Raw genomic sequence first — 6,000 nt, forward strand, 5'->3', positions numbered from 1 at the left:
TTTTGAACTATTTATTGTGGTGTTGTAGTGCCTTTGATCATGATAGTAATGTATTAATATACCGATGAATAAAAAACGACGAAGTAAATATGTCAACCTTTGTTCCAAAGTTTCTGGAAATAATGCTGTTTGGGGTAAATACTTTGATGGAAAAGGAGAGCAAATAACGGATGCTTTCCATTACAGATTGAAAGAGGTCAAATATGAAGAACACACAAAAGGAGCCTTTGAATAAGATGTCAGACGGAGTAAGATGTTCAACTAATACCATGTTGCTGGAATTTAAAGTTTGTTTGAACATTCTACGCGTTAAAATTTTCTACTAGTTTTGTTGTTGTTGAGAAAATCAATAACATCTAAAAACATCACACATAGCAGTAAATATGATTATGTGCCTCTGGATACAAATTGACTTAATCTAGTATAATATTATTTACTATCAAAAGTAAACTAATAAAAGTTCAAGTAAACTATTTTTTCAGGAGAAAACACAATATTTTACTATCAAAGTGAATCAATGGCAAAAGCTATTTTATTTTTTAAAATTGTATTTAAAATGTTTACATTGTTAAAATATTAAACATTTATTTAACATATCCCCCTTATATTTGATCATTTGAATTATAACTAAAGACCATTGTCTATAAAAATTGATATGATTTATCATAGTCGTAGATTCATAATCTATATAAGCATACGTGATGATGTAAATCAACGCTTTATAAGATACTTATTACTGCAGGGGTTTTGCACTAGGCCATAAAGCAGTGTTATGAGGAAGGATACGACAGTAATATCATCTCTATAAGCTTGCTCGTCAGTGAAACTTACTTATCCGTCAATGGTCCTTATGATTCAATCCATTACGAACTTGAAATGCAGTTAGGGCTTATGGAGTGTGATATTCATTCAGATAGTTAAAGTATATAGATTGTTTTGACAATCAATCCAAGTGTTTGAGGATAGTACAGAAGGCATTCGTTTTACGTCCTGGTAATAAAACTAAAATTGTTTTATATTGTTAGAACTTTATTATACAGGGTGTAAATTAAGTCTGGCACACATTTTTTATCTTTTTTTCTATAGTAGATAGAAGAAATCAATTTGCGGGAATGATTAATAACAAATGTTAGGCACTTTTTACAAATTTTGAAAATAAAAATTCCCTTAAGGGCAAGGGGGGGTGGGGGGTAACTAAAAATTTTCAAATGACAACCCCCATCTTGTGACCCCTCATTTTAAAGGTCATTGGAAGACAAATCCAAAGATGTGTCTAAAAAATTTTTTTTTGCACCCTATCCAAGATGGCGGTTTAAAATGTACTTAGGGTTCAATGGGTAAATTAGGTATGGCACACATTTCTTATCTTTTTTACTCTTTGTAGATAGAAGGAATTAATTTGCGGGACTGAGTAAGAACAAATGTTTGACACTTTTTCATAATTTTGAAAAAAAATCCCCTTAAGGGTAAGGTGGGGGTGGGGGGTAACTAAAAATTTTCAAATGACAACCCCCATCTTGTGACCACTCATTTTCAAGGTATTTGGAAGACAAATTTAACGATGTGTCTGAAAAAATTTTTTTTGCATCCTGTCCAAGATGGCGGCTTTAAATGTGCTTGGGGTTAAACGGGTGGGGTCTGGAACACAATTTTATCTTTTTTGCCATTAATAGATAGAACTTATCCACTCGTGGGACTGAGCCAAAATTAGGCACCTTTTTATTTATTTGAAAAAATCCCCTAATGGTAAGGGGGGGGCAACTAAAAATTTTCAAATGACAACCCCCATCTTGTGACCTCTCATTTTAAAGGTATTTGAGAGACCAATTTAACAATGTGTCTAAAAATGTTTTTTAAGCACCCTGTCCAATATGGCGGCTTAAAATGTGCTTAGGGTTGAACAAGTAAATTACGTCTGAAACACATTTTTATTTTTTTTTTACCAAAAATAAAGTTATAATAGATTTGATAGTTTATATCAGAAAAACTTGGACAATAGGACGAACTGCAATAAACAAACTTATGTAGCTCTTATCACTTAGTAAATAAATCTGATAATTGAGATTCCAGGTTTGGACGTTGCACTCACTTGGAATTCCTATCCTCTTTCTTAAGACTGCAGGCTAATCAGGTAACAATCTTATCAGTTTTTCCTTATTCCCCTTCAGTCTGTGTAGGTAGTTTCTTTGGAGTAGTCGTAAGTACATCTTTTATTATTTTTATTTAACATGGCGTTGTTAACAACAAAACAGAAGATAGAAATACTTGTCATTGTTGGCTATGGAGATAAAAAACTGACTCAACTTGAAGCGTGTGATATTTTTAACAACTTGTACCCTGATCGCCAAATTAATCGAGCTACAGTATCTAAGATATGTAATAAGTTTGCTGAAACGGGGGATGTTGCAAGTAAACCAAGAAGTGGTAGGCCAAAATCTGTACTCACTGAAGAAACTAGACTGAATATACTTCTTAGCGTTGAAGAAAATCATCACACATCGACACGTAGGATTGGAAATAACTTTGGGATAAGTCACATGTCGGTCCACAAAGCCCTTAAAGCCGAGAAGTTTCATCCTTTTAAGGTTCAGTTAATACATGAATTGAACGAGGACGATTTTGACCGCAGGATTGAATTCTGTGAACTCATGATGCAACGGTGTACTTTGGATCCAATGTTCAAAAATAGAATTGTATTTTCAGATGAGGCTTCATTTAGTCTTCATGGTCACGTGAACAGACAAAACTATAGGTATTGGTCTCCTGAAAATCCTCATTGGGCTCAAGAATGCCATACTCAAAATCTCCAAAAAGTCAATGTTTGGGCAGGCATTGTCGGGACCAAATTAATAGGGCCATTCGTGATCGAAGGAAATCTAAACGGAAACCGTTATCTGGAGTTACTGCGAGAGTCGATAGTACCTGCCATTGCCCATGAGTTTCCTCCGGAAGACGAAGAAAATGTTGTCAACGAGAACATTTGGTTTCAGCAAGATGGCGCACCACCTCACTATAATGCTGAAGTCCGAAATTACTTGGACGAAGTTTTTTCCAGATCGTTGGATAGGGAGGCGGGGAGCTATTGAATGGCCTGCCAGATCACCCGACTTGACGCCGTTAGACTACTTTTTGTGGGGCCACCTAAAAAGTAGAGTATTTGTTAACCGCCCAGAAAACATCCAGGATCTCACAGCAAGAATAATAATGGAAGCACGATCTATTAATGAAGAAACGCTGTCCAGGGTGGTAAACTAATTTTACAATCGGTTGGGGCTCTGTCAAGTTTCTCTTGGGCATCAGTTTGAGCATTTGTGAATATTAACAAGTACGTAAAGTTGATTATTGCAATTACATTTATTATTTAGTTTAGGAATTCTATTAATTTTGATTGCTATTGTGTTTTTGTTGTTGTAGGGTTGTAGTATTATTGTAATTATTTGGTATTCTATTTTATTGTATTGGTAATCAATTTTTACACTATCAAACATTAGAGTATAAAGGAAAAAAGGTGTTCCAGACTTAATTCACCCGTTCAACGCTAAATGCATTTTAAGCCACCATATTATTAGACAGGATGCAAAAAAAACATTTTCAGACACATCGTTAAATTTGTCTTCCAAATACCTTTAAAATGAGGGGTCACAAGATGGGGGTTGTCTTTTGAAAATTTTTAGTTGCCCCCCCCCTTACCATTAGGGGATTTTTTCAAATAAATAAAAAGGTGCCTGATTTTGGCTCAGTCCCACGAGTGGATAAGTTCTATCTATTAATGGCAAAAAAGATAAAATTGTGTTCCAGACCCCACCCGTTTAACCCCAAGCACATTTAAAGCCGCCATCTTGGACAGGATGCAAAAAATTTTTTTCAGACACATCGTTAAATTTGTCTTCCAAATACCTTGAAAATGAGTGGTCACAAGATGGGGGTTGTCATTTGAAAATTTTTAGTTACCCCCCACCCCCACCTTACCCTTAAGGGGATTTTTTTTCAAAATTATGAAAAAGTGCCAAACATTTGTTCTTACTCAGTCCCGCAAATTAATTCCTTCTATCTACAAAGAGTAAAAAAGATAAGAAATGTGTGCCATACCTAATTTACCCATTCAACCCTAAGTACATTTTAAACCGCCATCTTGGATAGGGTGCAAAAAAAAATTTTTTAGACACATCTTTGGATTTGTCTTCCAATGACCTTTAAAATGAGGGGTCACAAGATGGGGGTTGTCATTTGAAAATTTTTAGTTACCCCCCACCCCCCCTTGCCCTTAAGGGAATTATTATTTTCAAAATTTGTAAAAAGTGCCTAACATTTGTTATTAATCATTCCCGCAAATTGATTTCTTCTATCTACTATAGAAAAAAAGATAAAAAATGTGTGCCAGACTTAATTTACACCCTGTAGTTACAGCAACATGAAATATTGAAACTTCTTGTTTTGTAACATTGTCTTTTACAACATAAATCTCAAGGTGTTTTCATATTAAATTTAAGTAAACTGGAAAACTTCATGATACGGATGTTTTGGTGGCAGCAAAGCTGTATGGGAAAATAACCAAATTATTGAGATTTACAATAAATATTACTTAATATCAAGGGTATTGAATTAAATTAGTTTGTGTTAATGTTTTACAAGGTTTTTTGAATTTTTGCATTTGTGTGATGAACACAAGTAATTAACAGTAAATATTAATAATAACTACTGTAGTTTTACTATAAAGTGAAATTTCTATCAGAAAAACACTGGCATTTGCAACTTTAAAGTAATATTACGATAATTTAGTTTTAGTAAAACACAAAAAATAACATTTTCCATTTTAGTAACACCATTTGGCAAACTTACATTGTGGTCTTAAAGGTTTCATCAAAGAAAAACATAAATGCATCAAACACTACATATTAAGTCAATTTAGTCCTTTTGCTGAAACAATTGGACCCTTTATTCATGAAACATTAGAGAGATGAAAAATGAAAAACAATTCTGTGACCAAGCAAATAATATAAATGGTGGTGTTTGCTGTACGTCAAGATTTTATGATTTTGAAGTGTAAGGAAATGGTGCAGGTAAATGCCAGAAGAACTTAAATGTCAATTTTGAACAAATGTAAGCGTAAGACTGATTTTAATATTCCTTTATCGTCATGGTGCATTATCAGTCCTGCAATCCGATCAAAATATTACAAAATAAAAAGGTGGTTTAAAAAGTTATTGGCTCGAGATGAATGGCTTCATAACGAAGCGTTATTTATTACTCAGACACAGTTATGACGTAGTAAACCATTGGTGTACAGCTCTGCAGATTGCGTTTCTGCTCTCCACAGAACTTTTAACTTACATATTCTTGCGTATTTGATTTTCTCTAGAACGTTTTACGCACAGTGTTTTTGAAGATATTTGCCTTCATTAATTACATAAAATAAATAAATAAAAGATCGCTTTCAGTGGAGCGATTTAACCTTTAACTTAAAGGCTATTTTCCTCACCTAAGAACTTTTGTTTTAGGTATATATCGAGCTCGCGATTTGCTCTAAACCACCATGAGATGGCAAAATGTTATACCAAAGACTGGACTTTCTGCCGGACCTCTAGGTATGAATCAACTTTGACTAATCTCTTGTAAAAATAAATCCATTATACACATGTTAAAACAACCAAAGAGTTGTAAATGAAGCAAATATTTTAATATACTTACTTGAAATATTTATTGTTAATGTATATTTTCTCTATTTTGTAAAAAGGTCCCAGTTTCAAAACCAATAATGCAAGGACGGTGGTAATCACGCCACAAGATTAGATTTATTTACCACAGACACGACCGCTCGGCCTATTGTACAATGAGACAATGCTTCTGTGAATAGCCGCTTTAATACACGATCTTAGCAAACGTTATATTGAATTACGTAATTGAAAACACACACGGGTTTGATTTAGTTCTGTACTTTTTTAGTAAGAATTAATGTATTACAGTTTTAATAATTTTTTTTACTACAATTACTATTATATT

This window comes from Macrosteles quadrilineatus, unplaced genomic scaffold, assembly GCF_028750875.1.
Source record: "Macrosteles quadrilineatus isolate MER2022 unplaced genomic scaffold, UCM_ALF_1.0 Scaffold_9__3_contigs__length_116548681, whole genome shotgun sequence".
Classification (NCBI taxonomy): Eukaryota; Metazoa; Arthropoda; class Insecta; order Hemiptera; family Cicadellidae; genus Macrosteles; species Macrosteles quadrilineatus.